A 16,604-nucleotide genomic window follows, 5' to 3' on the forward strand; every position below is an offset into this window, starting at 1 on the left:
TGGCAGGAATCTATTGAATTATTAAGAATGTGAACAGCTGTCGGATGCGTTGTAATCGGGACGGGACTGGAGGCGCTAGCGTGGCTCTCTTTTGACAGGAAATTCATATTGTTGAAGGAGTGTTTGAATTAAAAAATAAAAAAAGTGAAGAGTGACATGGTTTTGGGGGCAAACAGTGATGGGCAGAGAGGAGGGTTTATGAGGGTAACAATAAAGGGAGGATGATAAGCAGAGCAATAGCAGAGGGAGCAGCGTGACAGCTGGGGATGTGTCAGAACTTTTAAATTACATTTATTTAGTGAAATTGTCAATGCGGGGGTGTGTGTGTGTGGCCATATAGTGTCAGCGATCACGGATACGGTATCCAATAATTTCGAGGCATTTTCCCTGCCTCTGCAGAGAGAACCACGCTTCCCTCCTATAGTCAATTTATTAGATTTATTTTATAATAAAATTTTTTTACAATTAGATATATCACATCAAGACATATCAGTTTGTAAGTTTATTTTTGTGTAATTTATTTATTACTATAATATTTTCATATTATATTATATGGATAAACTTGAATTTAATTCGTTAAGTTTATCGTATCAAAATATCAAAATTTAACACAATTTATTAATATAATAAGTTGTATCGTGTCAATCTGTTTCAACCTATTTATGTAAATGAATTGAATAGATTTAAAATTAACTGATTTGAACTGATTAAGTTTGGTATAATTTTATATAAATGTTAAAATTACAATATCTATAAAAATTATAAAACTAACTATAAGTTCAAAATTATAATTTAAACAATAAACATATTGAAATTAAAATTCTAAAAATGTTATTTTTAGATATAATGGTATAATTGTAATTTTAATTTTCTATTATAATTGAAAATAATAGATATATATATAGTTATAAATAGTATTTCTTCAAATTTAAAAAAGCACCATTCACTCTCCAAATATTTTTATTATTTTTTCTCTCTCCTATCCATTAAAATTAACTTTATAAAATTTGTATTAAAATGATTTTGATATATGAAATTTGTATCAAGTTGATGATACAAAGTGTTTTTTTAGTATATATTAATATCTATTAAATAAATTGGTCATTTTGATATATGCATCTTCAAAATCACATCTTTTGGAGATGCATATAGAAAAATCAATGCTAGTGCTCTAATGATAGGGATATTATTTGCTATCATTTTATTATTATTATTATTATTTATATTTTTTTAACTAATAGTTATTTACTTTTATTTAATAGTTAAATAAATGACTATAAGTGAAATTATATATTTTTAAATTTTTTCATAATGATTAAGAATGTTAATAAAATATTATGAAAAAATTTAAAAATAATAATAAAAAAATAAAAATTTCAAATACACTAAAATAATAAATAAGAAAGAGATAGTGAGAGGGTGATAAATGTATCACCATGATTCTCTCTTCTCTGTCTATATGTACAATGTATGCTTCCGCAAAATGAATCGTGGATCGTGGATCATGGATGTGACCATTTTCCATGAATTCAACATTGTTTTATAATATATTAGTTTTAGGAAGATTTTATTGTCGATATTTCATGGATTTGGACAGATTTTATAAAATTTTTTAAATATATCAATGTGAATTGTTGAGTATCCTTATTGGTTTGACCAAATAAAAAGAATGGTCAAAATTTAGATAATTTGTTCCAAAAGACCCTACATTAAGTTAGGCATATATAAAATAATTTAGATTTTAGCAACAGTTCTTGGTTAAAGATAGAAAACTACTATTGGTTTATCAAATATTAAAATATTAGTTTCTCACTCTAAACAAAAATATTATTTGGTTAGTAATTAAGAAATTTAGATAAGTTTAATCAAATATTTTTTGTTATTAGCATTAAATGACATTTGAAAATATGATTATTTAATATTAATTTAATTAGAATATAATTATTATTAACATTTTATTGGTAGAATTACAATTTTGTGATTATGGGTGAAAGCTTAAATCGGAAAGCCAGCCCAGACAAGACCAGTTGGTCAAGTTTTTTACTAGTTCGGTCTCGGACCGGTTCCATAATTTCAAAAACCGAATAGAATTGGTCCGGTTTCATTTCTAGGATTTTTGAGACTGGACTATTTCGTGTTTATATATATAATTAAATTTTAATATTATATAAAATATTATGTATAATTTTTATATATAATATATATAATTATATATGAAATAAATTTATATTATAATTTATAACACAAAATTATAATATTAAACACAAACATTTATTTAATCATATGTTATTAATATAAAAAAAATATATATTAATTATATTTTTAGGCCTAATAAATTATCAACACATTCCTTTGAATCCTTTTGATAAATACATAATATATTAGTATAGTAATTACATTTCGCTTTAATTAATTGGTATACATTAGTATACTAATGTACTATATTAAATCATTATAGTATTAGTGATGCTAATATTAGTGATAATAATCCTAATATTAAATTACTATAACTTATTAATATTAAATTACTTTTATATAGTAATATTAATACTAGTATTATATTAATATTAATACTATACTAGTAGTATGCTATACTTGTAGTTAGTGTTTTAATAGTAATACCAGTACTATATTAAATCACTTTTATGTAATAATACTAATACTATATTAAATAATTATAATTTATAATAATATAATTATACTAAAACTGAAAAACTGGACCGAATCTGACCAAAATCGACAAAGTTAGAAGTGCCGATTTAGGAAAGTAATCAGTACAGAATCGGTTTTTAAAAATACAAAACTGTTATAACTGGTTCGGTTTTAAAAATTATACAAAATCAGACCGAATTAAATTAAAAAAAATTAAATTAATAATATTTTATTACTATAAAGAAAGTGAATGGATAATTTAATGTAAAAATTAAATTTAAATGAAATAGATAACTATAAAATATGCTATGCTCTAAGTGCATGTTTTGAATTGATTTTTTTGGTAATAGAAAAAGCTGAGAGCACACTGCCATTCGCTTCCTGTGATACAACTTCAATCAAGAAAGTAAAGAAGACCGAAGAAGATAAAAGGAAAAGTACTTCTGATTCATGCAACTTGAACTGTACATCGAGTTACCTTCTATTTATATACAAGAGAGTTAACTAACTCATAGGAAAAGACTACAGCAGAAAGTAACTAAAATCAAATTTACAACTTGACATTATTTACATTATCCTGCTTGTGATGTGGGTCCGGTTTGAAGATAAACTCGTCTAAAATATGTCTGAGACGTGGTTTATGAGGTACATTAGTTGCCCACTTAGGGAAGTAAACAATAACTTAACCACTTAAGTTTTTTATATTATTTTCTTTTTCCCACTAGCCAAACAGTAACATTTTCACTGTATATATTCTCACAATTCCTATTTTTTTTGTACATAATTTGATGCTTTGTATTTGATAATGAAGTTAATTTAGGTTGTTGGATTGATTTTATATATTTTGATGTATAGTTGTTGGAAATTATGAAAATGAAGATTAAATAATATTTAACAAAACAAATAAAAAAAAATATGCCTTTAAAATGTTTAAAATATGCATTTAAAAGAAAACAGAAAAAAGAAACAAAAAGAAGGGGCCCAGCAAGGGAGCTATGGGCTTCCCACATTTGGCTGCCCAAGGGAGCCCGAGGTTGGCCACCTCATTGCACCCCTGTTCGTATTTTTTATTTGCTGTTTTAATAAATATTTATAGTAATAAAATATGCTAATTGTGCTTTTTTTTAATAGTAAATAAATACATGTCATCTTCTGATTTTTCATGATTTGAAAATTATGTGTCACAATGATCTAAGGAAATTATGAAAGAGAGACCGTTTTCAAATAGGAAAATGCTATTGGTACGTTGAAAAATTATAGAATTTGTAATTTAAAATTTAAATTTAAAAATAAAACTTATAAAATGAGTTTTGTACATAAAATTAAAATTACATGTAGCATTAATCTTATTTAATTTTTACTAACTAATATGTATTATGTGACACGTGTCATCTTATGACTGATCATAACGTAACAAATATGTGCCATGTCAACTTTTTCCATCACTAAACTTGTCACGATTAAAGAAGAGAAGCAAGCATATATAGCTTAATCCGATTCCCTGACCATTTCTCTTTGATGCAATAACAGTGACTAACAAGACACTGATGAGTTCTTTTATTGTAGAGCAATGTTACATGTTGCACTTATCTCACTTTTATTTCTTTGCATTTCATCAGCATTTCGAAAATATTGAAAGAATATAACTTGATTATTCTTTCGCTGCAAGTGAGGTTGTTCTAAATAAATTTAATTTCTTTTTGCTACAATCTAATGAATCGTTGTGGGTTTATTATGCATAAGAAAATGATACACTTGCATGCTACAAACTCTCATATAATTATTTTACAAGCAATTAATATAATCATGTCACTTAATTAAAAATAATTTTTTTATTTAATAAAATCATCTTGATTTTCTCATAAGAGTTATAAGAAAATTGTAAAATAGATATAAATTGATTCTTTTTCCCAGCAGACTTTATATATTTATATAGGAAAAATAACATAAAATGAGGCCTGCTTTAATTTGGAAAATATGTGGGCTGATGAGATGAGCTTCAAACAGCCAGGCACCGAGCATATTGTATGTAAGAATAATGAGCAGTAAAGCTCTATTATATTTTATTCTGACTATTGTTAGCTTCTCAATCCCTGGTACTTTAAGACCCATTATGTTGTTGTTCCCGTGGTTGGGAAAAATTTAGCACAAGCAGTCATGTTTGTTTACAACAATCTGAAAAAAAAAAAAAGTAGAAAAAAAGAAGAAGTCTAGTTTACAACAAAGCCCATGAAGGTATGGGCCAACCACTCCGATATAATTATTTAGGGAAAGATCTTTTTTCATTTAAAGAAAAAAAAATCCAATTTGTTATTTTATCAATCGAAAAAGTAAAAAACTAATTATTCTTACTTCAAAAATAAAAATCCAACGCATGCGTATTGTGGGGAAATCCACTTCAAAAATATTGGTGCCTCAGTCGAATTACCATACAAATGAGCTTTCTATGGCGTTAGAAAAAGTAATCAATCATCTTTGTTCATTCCCAATTAATCGGTTGGGTAATGATAAAGTCTTGGATGTACAATCCTTGAGTAGTCTCTTTCGATCGAGCATTTTTCAAATTCTGACGATTAATCTATCACAGGCTACTCTGTTATGGTTTGATTTTCAGTTATTTGATGACACTCGAAATTATGTATTTTTGTCTCTAACTTGTAGTTCGGTAACAGGTTTTTCGGATGTTTTGTAAAAAATATGCGATGCTTATATACTATAAGACTGTATATATAGTTTCTTTTAATCAATTTGTTTATTGTTTATTTATTTTTTTTGCATTTTATGGTTTCCTGAGTTGATTGACACTATAATACAGTTCTCATGCGTGCCTCTCTAAACAGTACTTGATCACACTCGATTTATGTATATGGAATACTTTTTGTTTTGCTTTTATGACGTTTCTTTGGCTTTCGATCAAACGTGGAAATTAAATTAAGCTTGTTAATTATCCTTGCAGTTTAAGTTCCCAATAATCTTAGAGATTCCCCCAAAGCTTGAGATAAAAGAAAGCATCAAATCATAAAAGCTTGACAAGATTTTAATATGGGAACAAAGCAAAAGGTGATCATATACGCATAAATCATAATCAAAACTATATACATTTTTGGCTAATTCTGACGAATCATGCTGTGCATGATTGCTGTTTATGTCATCTTTTGGCTGCATTCAATGATTTGTCTTTTTTATTTTGAGTGTTTGCTCCCTTTTCTCATGACCCTTTTTATGGGTACCATTAAAGAGGAATATTATCCAAAAGGGTGGTACTAGTTTACCGTCCAATTTTGATCATAGGACGTGTTTATGAGTATAAATTTTATTTTATTTTTATATTTTTTAAAAATAAAAAACTACACCAATATACGAAAATTCAATTCCTTAACTATTACTTATTATTTTTTTTAAAAAAATTTAATTATATGAGTGGTCAAAATGAAGAAATAAACTCATGGGTCATACTAAGCTACTAACATTTTCCTATGCAAAAATGAAGCACCAAGTCACCAACACCATTTCAAAATTCTTCAACTTAGATACCATGAAACTTAGGACTTTACATCCTAAGGTATAAAAAAGTATGATGATGACTAGCTTACTGCGAATTTGATGGAGTCTCTTCAAGTTCATAGATCTGCAATTGGGAACACAAATTTAAAATTTCAAACTTATATCTGAATTATTACTTAATTGATGTAATTTTGTTTTTAAATTTAATTTTACTTCCTTTCTTTGAAATGCAAAATGTTTAGTGCCCACTTGATGATCACTATGCTTGAGTAAAGAAAATCGACACACTGTTTTTTGTGGTTTTATATGCCTATATAATCACCACTTGTTTTAAAAATTTAAATTGATAAGAAGAAGTAGATTTTATTATTTATTTTATATCTTAACATTCCCCTCACGTGTGGATCAGACCCACACTTAATGAGTAGGCAAACACGTAAAATATTTAATTAAATAAGATATAGTATAGAGTTAGAGTTCGAATTTAGGACCTCTACTTTAATATCATATGTAATCACTACTTATCTTAAAAATTTTAATTGATAAAAAGAGATAGATTTTATATATTATTTATTTCATATTTTAATAATGTTAATTACCTAAATGAACAGTCACTTAAAATGTGCCATCTCAACAAGTGTGACTGAGAATGCCAGAATAAAGAACGAAGAATATCATTGGTCAAACTATATTATATATGTTTAATTAAAAGATCATGAGCAACATGTTGGCAAGTGGAAGGATTAATATTATTATTTCCAGAGTAATAATATATGGTACTGATCATTCACGGGTATTTCGTAGGGTTTGAACTTTGAATCGCAGAGACACGGCCTATAGCCCAGGGTGCAGGCAAGCTAGATTTTTGATTCACGTGGTATTTCAGTCTTCTTCTGCCGAAAAGCTGTATGAATACAAACTCAACGTGCATGCATGCATATAGACACAACCTCGTGATCCATTTCTAGGCAAAACTTATGTCACGAAATGGCTGTCTTTTACAGTCAAATCCTTGGTAAACTGTACGTATCATGAATTCTCATAAAGGCAAGCTTTCATTTATAGTAGACAGGACATCTAGAACTTGGCGGAGTTCATACAAATGAAAGTACTGTTTGAGCATTAATGCCAAATCAAGCTGTTCGCTTCCCTTAAAATTCCATGGAAGATGAGGAAAGGTTACAAACCTTTAAGATTCCAAATTACTTCATATTTGTATGTTGACATAATCTTTCAACCTTCTATAAACTTTAAGTGACCAAATCTTTGATCATTTAAGACAGAAATGGATATTCATGATGATGTGGCCACTAAGCTCAAGCATAGCTAGCTAGCTACTGCTTCAGAAATTACATAGGTTATAGATCTGTGTAAATTCTCAATAAGGAATATGAGAGATAATAGTATATGTATCGAGTCAATTATACATTGAATTACTTGGACTTGAAAAAAAAAAAAAAAAATAGCCGTGTGATTTAAAAATATATGTAATTGCTGACTGTATTTGTAATTATGTCATCATTGTATTTGAAAATAAGTCCTATTCAACTATAAATAGGCTTTTTCAGTATAGTGTAAACACACATGCACTTACGTGAATTATGTATTTACGTTTACAAATATCATGATATTAGAGAATACGCCATTTTAATGCATCTAATCAAAGAAAAATTTTAAACATATGCCCATACATTACACATCACACTTTTATTTATTTATTATTTTTACCAAATATTTAATATATGGATAATGAGTAGAAGAATTCAATTAGTTTAAGAAAAATAAACCCAAAATAAATTTTTTTAAAAAATTAAAAAGTGTATTGTTTGGTGTGTAGGCTTATGTGTAGCAAAGCTCCTAATCAAATCATTTGTGTCTGTGCACAACCTCTTTTTTGGCTAATGTGTTTGTGTTTCCACGTCACAGATTCACATATGCTTCTTCATCTCTCTTTTGCACTTCCTAGTTACGTTTCATTTTTTCTATACTAGAATCATTTATTTGTTGTCTTAGGCTATGTTTGGATGTTGAGATGATATGAAAATAGTAATGAAAAAATAATGAATAATAGTAAAAAAATAGTGAATAATTTATGAATAATAGTGACGTAGTCTAAGGTAATCTCATATGACCTGACTAATGAAACATAACCTTACTACTATGTAATGTTGCATTCAACACCACGTCCATTTTGAGAGCGAGTGTATGGGCAAAAGATTCGATGGTGAATACCTGAGTTACGTAAATGAGTTTGGAAGCGATTGCTAATGAATTTAGCACCTCCATTATTTTGAAAAGTTTTTATTCGAGCTGAATGTTGGTTCTCCACAAGTTTTTGAAATTGAATAAAAATGTCATAGAAATCAAATTTATTTTCATAGGGTAAAGCCAAGTGAAATGCGAATAATCATCAATAAATAAAACATTATATACAAAACCCAAATTGGATTTAATAGGAGAAGGGCCCTAAATATTGCAATGAATAAAATCTAACACATGAGGAGATCTATTTTCATTATGAGAATAAGGCAAATGATGACTCTTAGCAAGTTGACTAGTAGAACAAAGCAATGGAGTAGGCAACAAAGATGTAAGAAAAAGATGCCCTTTTCTATCGAGTAAAGAAATAACAGAATGATTTACATGCCTAAGTCGTGCGTGCCATAAATCATATGAAGCATGTAAGGATTTATTTCTAAAGGAAAAAGAAAACTGGACTTCCATGCTCCAACACATATAGACCACCATCTCTTTTACCGGTTGCCACCACCATTCCTACTTTATGATTCTAAATAGTAAAAAGATTATTAGTGAAGGTAATAGATAAAGGAAAATCAGACGTTAGCTTATTAATAAAGAGCAGATTTTTAGTGAGATGGGGAACAACTAAAAAAACTAACAATTGGATATTTGGGGAAGGAAAAATGGTACCAGTATGGTTAATGGGGAGAAAGGCACCATTCCATACGATTACACAATCCTTACCCACATAATTTTTTGATTTGTCTAATTGAGAAGAGTCGGCTGTCATGTGTGCTGAGGCACTTGTGTTAGGGTACCAGTCAGAGTTGCAATTGCTAGAGATTGAGCATGTGCTGGTGAAAGCTTCGGCCAATTGAGCAGAGTGCTCAGCACGATCATAACGATTGTAGCAATTGTCAACAATATGTCCTTCATTCCTACATATTTGATAGCGGGGAGTGTAATGGCCATGCTTACCATGCCCATGTCCAAAGTGGTTGCGGGTGCTACTGCCCCCACAATTGCAATGGTTGCAAAAAGAACCATCCTTGCGGTTTTGAGAGGAGCTTTTTGTGGCAGTGAATACGGCAGCAGATGGGATTGAGGAGTCAAGAGATTTTTCAAAAATCTCAAAACTTTCATCCTTGGGTACAATGTCCACAAACATCGGGAGAGGAGTAAAGGCCATTTGAGGTGTTGAAAAAGTGGAAAAATCAGCACCTAAACCACAGAGGAACTAGTGTACCTTATCTGTTCCATCGACGGGATGACTGATGGCATGGAGTTGGTCACAGAGGGCCTTAAATGCACATGAATATTTAGCAACCGTGTGAGTTCTATGCTTCACGAGTTGAAGGTCATTGAGGCGTATCTCCCGAGCTTTGGATCGATGGCTGAAAGCAGTCTTCAAGGCAAGCTACAAGAAGTAGAGAGTCCAACAGCTTCAGCCATAGCTTCTTTGGTGAGGGAGGAAAGAAGCAAGCTGAGAAGACGCTCGTCTGTCAATCTCTATGCCAAGTGTTTGTCATTAGGTGTAGAGGAGCTTGTAGAGTCAAAAAGGGGTGGTGGTACAATGTTGTAATCAACATGACCTAGTAGTTCAAGAAGAGGAAGGAAGCTGACTCTTCAAGAGGAAGTAATTAGAAGAGGATAGCTTAATGGTCACCATGTGAATCATAGTGTTGAAAGAAAGAGTAGAGGAAGAGGAATCAAAGGCCATCAGGATCGAGATGAGGTTAATCCAGGTGAGGGTCTTCTGATACCATAAGAATATTTTGTAAACCACCACACCTTTGAGGGTGGTGAATATTCTCCATTTATAGAGTTGTATAGAGTGTATACAAAGAATGTACATATATGGTAATTACAACTAGAATTGAAATTATTTACAAAAATAAATAAGCAATCTTCTAGAATCAAGGGTCAAGCTTTACACATATGGAAATCCTCTAATTTAGGTGAGGATATCCGAGAACAAAAATTCTATGTATAGTTATTTTTGTGGATTCTTTTGTGCATTCTAGTGATATGATTGGTTGTGTATTAAAAAAAAATTAATCCAACCAATTATATCAGTGGAGTGCACAAAGAATACGTAAAAGTAACTGTATGCAACATTACTCTATCCGAGAATCCTCAACACCAAACATAGCCTTACTGTTATGTAATGAAGTGTTTACAAGCTGGGCTTTGCTAGATATAGTCGGCAAATGCAGTCGGCGTGCAGTCGGCTGTACGGAATGAATAAAAAAAATTATAAAAAAATTATTTTATATTCACGGGAACCTATATGAATAAAATAAAGTTATAAAAATAATTTTTTTTTTCATGTAGGTCTCGTATTAATTCACTTTTTTCTTTACGACTGCACGTCGACTGCATTTCCCGACTGTAAAAAGTATTTCTCTTACAAGCTGGTGCATAAAAGTAAATTATTGTTTTCTCACAAAATTCTACTTTTTTCTAACTATTATTATTTTTTGCTGATGACAAGACATAACCTGCAAACGATTTCTTTTGTTTAGTTTTTTAGGCAAATAAAACAATGAACATTGAGCAGGACACAAAGGAAGACTTCGGAGCTCAACAATAACCCAAACTAATGAAAGGTGCCGCCAACAAAAAAAAAAAGAAAAAAAAAAAAAAAAGTAAGATGAGGACAAATGGGACCACAACAGTGGTCCCGATCCTTCAGTTTCTAACTTTCTTTCAGGCTCCCATATATAGTACTGTTTTCATTATCAAGGAAAAGAATACTAGTTGTAGGTTTTGAGATGCAACCCACAAATAAAGCTTAATTGTGAAATTTCTTCGACATCTATTAGCTAAGAAAATGTTAGCGTTTTTTAAAGAAGTAAAATTCACTATAAAAATTTATTATTTTTCGAATGATAAGTCACTTTCTTTCAAAGGAGTTGTGCTTGTCTACACGCTTTAAATTTGTATATAAAATTACTCGTAAAAACGATAAATAATTAAAGTAAGAGTGGCAATTCGAGTAGGATGGATGTGGGTAGTTGGAGTTTGGGTTTGGGTAATAAATGAGTTGTGATAATTAAATTTGAACAGTATATATATAAATCATGTTCAAAGTTGCTTGAAATTGTATTGTGGTAAGCTTTATATTGAGAACTGCTACAGACATACATTGATACAAATATTATATAAAATAAACTCATAAATTGATATGATTTCATACAATCTTCTAGATTTACTTTATAATAAAAATAACTTTACAATTTGACATACTATATCAAGCCACATCAATTTGTGAGTTGATTTTTGTGTAATTTATTTATAGCTAAAATATTTTCCTTATATTTATTACCATGCATAACTATAGACACATTGCGTAATGAACATACTTCAATCACCTATTATATCATCATTTATTTTTTACAAAATATTTCTTTACCTGTGTTTTTACTCTTTTACACGCATATTCAAGATAAGTGCAATAGTAATAATCTTTTTTTTTACAAAAATAAATTCACAAACTTATATGACTTCAAAATAAGTTAACAATTTTACAAATATGATAAATTAACAAATTCATAATAAGAATAGAAAAGGAAATAGAGCATACTAAATAGCACTTGATCATCAGGCTTTGCCAATGGATCATGTGAAATAGAGCAAAATGGATTTCAACTATCCCCTTCCAACAGAAGGGTTGCTAGTTTATCACTACAAGAAATTAGCGCTTTTGTAGCGCTTAAAATCGTTGCAAATACATTCAAAAAACGCTGTAATTGATCAATTACAGCGTTATTACCCTCCTTGCATGTTCGACAGTATAAAAGTGATTTTTTGATCAATAACAACGTTATTGAAAAAACGCTGCAAAAGACTTCATTTGTAGCCTTTTTAAACTGCTGCAAAGTCACTAATTTCACGCTGCAAAAGGCCACCCCATGTGACTGCCATGGCGCTGCATTTGATCAATTGCAGCGAAATTTATCCTTACTATATCATTAAATTTCGCTGCAATAGCCTCCCAACAACAGCAACGCTACATTTGGTTCGTTGCTTTTGCCACTTTTTGCAACACTTAAAATCACTGCAATTGATTTATAAGCTCTGCGATTTGTGTACGGCAAAAGCAACACATACCATTCTAGCGCTGCTTTTGATACTTTTTGCAGCGTCTATTTATCGCTGCAAATTTCCATAAAAACGCTGCAAATGTGCCATGTCAAAAGCAACGCTTGCTTTTTTGTTGCATTTAACATTTTTTGCAAGGACTAAAATCGCTGCAAAAAATCAAAAAACGCTGCAAATAGCCAAAAGCAACGCTTGCTTCCTTTGTTGCATTTTGCATTTTTTTCAAGGACTAAAATTGCTGAAACTGATGATTTGCAACGACTTTTGGCCTATTTGCATCGACTAAAAATCGCTGCAAATACTTAATTACAAAATTAAAAAAAAATACTACTGAAACATACAGTTTCAGTAATTTTTTTCACTTGTATTAGAAGCAAAATTAGTAGATCAGCTAGGATTTAATTCCCTTTACTTAATAATACAAATGGTACATAGAAAATAACAACAAAATACTCAAGGATCCTTACCCAAGTCAAATTATAAATTCATTTACATTATAATTTATATAGACGGAGGGGTAGCTTGATACATTTTAAAGTACTGCTAAAATTTCTCTAATCATCCAACCCTTATTGCACCTATTCTTTGCAAAAATGAATAAGATGTTCCAGCAAAGCCACCTCCAACTCCAACCTGGCAGGAATTAATAAAATTTCCAGTCATATGATTGCAGATACTTATTGATTTAGCAATTTGTCTTGACGCTAACACATATTTAGATGCGAGGCTCACTGGAAATATGTGGTACACAAAAGCAAAATGCAAAACTAGAACCAAGATATCCAAAAAATAGCGAAACTAGAAGCAGGACTAACCATTAAATAAAATTGTTTACAATCATCTCACATTATAGATAGAATAAATAAACATAATTAAAATATTGTCTAACTACTGCGATGATAAGTAGTCCTAAAAAAGATTGCATATTTAATTCATAATCCATTGGTGTATTGAACACAGTTGTTGAGATTGTTATAATAAATTTCTTTTCCAGGTTAGTCACATGGCCCAACATGTCTTTTGACATCAAAACTGGAAAATTTCAGAATGGGAATGGTATTCTTAATGAAATTTAGATGGTTATGCTCTTAAGATGTTAAAGATTCCTAATTGGCTTTAGGAGGAAAAACAAAAGCCTGGAGATAGCACTTGTGGTATATAATTCTGTGATACTTTTAAATGGAGTATCTAACCCAAAACATGTATAAATACAAAGAAACTCACTGCACTTTTTATCTTTGCCACCTATTTTTATCAGTCATGGTATGCATCTATGGAATTCTAGTGTCTGTCAAGTGTAACAACATTCTCACTAAAACCCTGTATCTTCAAAGGATTTGAATTATAGTGTACCTGTTGACTGCTCTTCACAATTCCCTCCATGGATTCAACAAGTTTCATGCTACCATCAGCTAGAGTAATGGCTTCTTGGAACTTCACATGTTGGCATGTACAAGGAGATGTTAGTAGCTTATAGCAGTGACTGGAAATTAACATACCCCCTGCACATAATTAGGTGCATTTCTCTGTTCCTTGGGCTGTAATGGGTTTAGGCTGTTAACATGAGATTTATATTGCTAAGTATAAGTTTGTGGATTGTCCTTTTGCAACACCATAAAAAAGGAACAGTCCAAGCATGATGTGTTACAACAGGTGGCTTATAAATATGTTACTTCCTCTATTTAGTGCCAAAGTTTGGTTTGTAAGTAAGTTTTGAGGTTTGTTGTAATGCTGTTGTTGCCAATCTTGTTGAGTTTTATTGCACTCGTTACAATATATTGAGTAATGGGCACGTATGAGCACTGACCATAGTCTGTGGGGTTCTCTTTGAACATTGCTATTGTATTAATGTCTTTTTGAAATTCAAGAAAATAAAAAGATATCAAGTCAGAAACACTCAAGTACATTCATCTGATCTTCTTTGCTCACTAATATCTTTTTTCGGTCCTTTGTTTTCAGTCTAAGCTACCCGGCAAGGCCTCTGTTTCTAAGAAGCATGATTCAGTGGGGCATGGGGTGGACAAGAAAACTGCTTCTTCAAAAGAAGGTGATACTCTCTATGGAGGATCTGCTAGTCTTGATATACCATATAATTATGACAAGAAAGAGAAGTTTATGCCACTAATTGCAAAGTCTAAGAAGGATGGGCAGGATCTGCCTTCCAAAGCCACTGAGCCACAAATTGATGCAGCGGCTACTGCAGCAATTCTTCAATTAAGCTACAAGGGGTATTAAGAATGCTGGTTTAGAATTTTGCCCTAGGACATCACCAAATGGTAGGACATCACCTCCCTAGCATTGAGGGTGGGCTTACCTCAAGCTTTGGGAGTCTCCAGTTTTGGACTAGCACTAGAATGTAGTAACTTTATATGAAAGGTAGAGAGGTGAGAGCTTAGTATATGTATATATAGAAAGGAGACTATACATCACTACAAGGAGATGATTCTGGGTTCAGCTCACTGAAAAGGATAGAAAAATTTGGAATTGTTTACAATTCCAGTGAATTAGCAAACATTAATCACATTGTAATCTCGCAAGTTAGACCTTATAACCAATTATCTCTAAGAAATTCAAGCCCATGCAAAAGCATTAGTAGTGTATACTGTAAAGGCTTTGTATTGAAGTATTGATTGAGTTTCCAAGCCAATAAATTATATAAATGGTTTCAGATTTATATCCTATGGGAGATAAAAGAAATTAATAAAACACAGGAACTCAATCAATGACAGGAGCAGAAACTAAGTGAAACTAACCCAACAATAAAGGCACAATCATCAACTTGGCATGAAAGAAAAATATGAAAGAAAAATCTAAGGAAATACAGAACATAATGCACAAAACCTCACAAGATAAATCCCAAACTATTTAGGCAGCACATTCTGCTGCAACGACTCAATACAAGTTAGAAAAGACATTCATGCCCAACTGATGTTTCCCTGAACCTTACATCATCAGGTTCCACTCACTTATTGAATGACCCTTTGACTTAACATGGAAACAAAAATGGAACAAAAATATCACTGTTGACAGTATATAAGGACAAGATCTTCAACAAACTAAATGGTTTTCATCCTACCTCCTCAAAATGAAGGTAACAACTCGACCTGTTCATTGCTATCACTGCTCCTTGGAGACCAAATCAACCCTTGTATCATGCCAGTAAACTTGTTTATCTTATTGCCCAAAACAGCTAATTCTCTCCAACCCCTTTGGCCAATTGCATCATTACATCCATTCTGCATAACCAAAACATCACTGGTTCTGATTGGAACATACATTTTTCGTGCAATTTTTTAAACAAACTTTAACTCTCAACAATCAAATTGGGTGAGAAATATATATCAAGGAACATGGGAAAACAAAGTGCTTAAAGACTATTGAAGAGGTTGAAAGAAAGATTACCTTCACTAAGGAATCGATAGCACCTAAGCTAGTAAGCCTTAGATGTTCATAAGGCCTTTCCTTGTTCTCAGTGGCAAGTAGAGGGAATAGATACATTGGAATCCTAGATGCAAAAAGATCATGAATTTCAATTAGAAGGTCACCATATCCTTAAAAGGCAGCCAACTTGTAACAATGCTTAACTCCATCTAACAGTGAATATTTCTATGAAAAGATCATGCAAAAGCTAGAGGTTATTGTAATAATTGCAAAATTGACTTAGTACTGCAAGGTATAATTATTGTAATAATAAGACAGCAAAGCTAGAGGTTAGAAAAGGAAATAATATTATGTGATAAATGTATGCCCCTGCATCTTAAAACAAAGCCAACTAATCTCTTAAACAGTTAAAACAAATAGTGATGAAGAAAGATGACTAACTTAAATCCAAAAGCCAGGCTTGAGAGTTTGATAGGAAGAATCCCATCTAATCTCAATCTCCATTATCTCACAGTAGCATCCATGATCTCACAGTGGTATTGTTTGCAATAAAAGAAGAAAAGGGAAATTGGTGTTTTAATTAGATTTGTTTGATTATCAATCCATTAATGATTACTTCTTGTATTAGGCAGCATTACTTTTCAGACTGGCTGGAGAAAGGGAAATTGGTATATCACTCAATGAATATTCTTGTGACCCCCTTCCCGTTTGGAAAAGATACT

At 31.1% G+C, this 16,604-nt stretch overlaps 1 long non-coding RNA gene across 1 annotated transcript; it reads right to left on the bottom strand.

Annotated features, from left to right (window-relative positions):
* Positions 1-12,964: 12,964 nt before the first annotated feature.
* Positions 12,965-14,011, bottom strand: LOC122292946. The gene is made up of 2 exons (XR_006237066.1): positions 13,855-14,011; positions 12,965-13,134 (listed from the first exon to the last, which is right to left on the bottom strand). It is a non-coding gene; the product is annotated as an uncharacterized LOC122292946 (long non-coding RNA).
* Positions 14,012-16,604: the final 2,593 nt, after the last annotated feature.

The sequence above is a fragment of the Carya illinoinensis genome, chromosome 13 (assembly GCF_018687715.1).
Source record: "Carya illinoinensis cultivar Pawnee chromosome 13, C.illinoinensisPawnee_v1, whole genome shotgun sequence".
NCBI classification, from domain to species: Eukaryota; Viridiplantae; Streptophyta; class Magnoliopsida; order Fagales; family Juglandaceae; genus Carya; species Carya illinoinensis.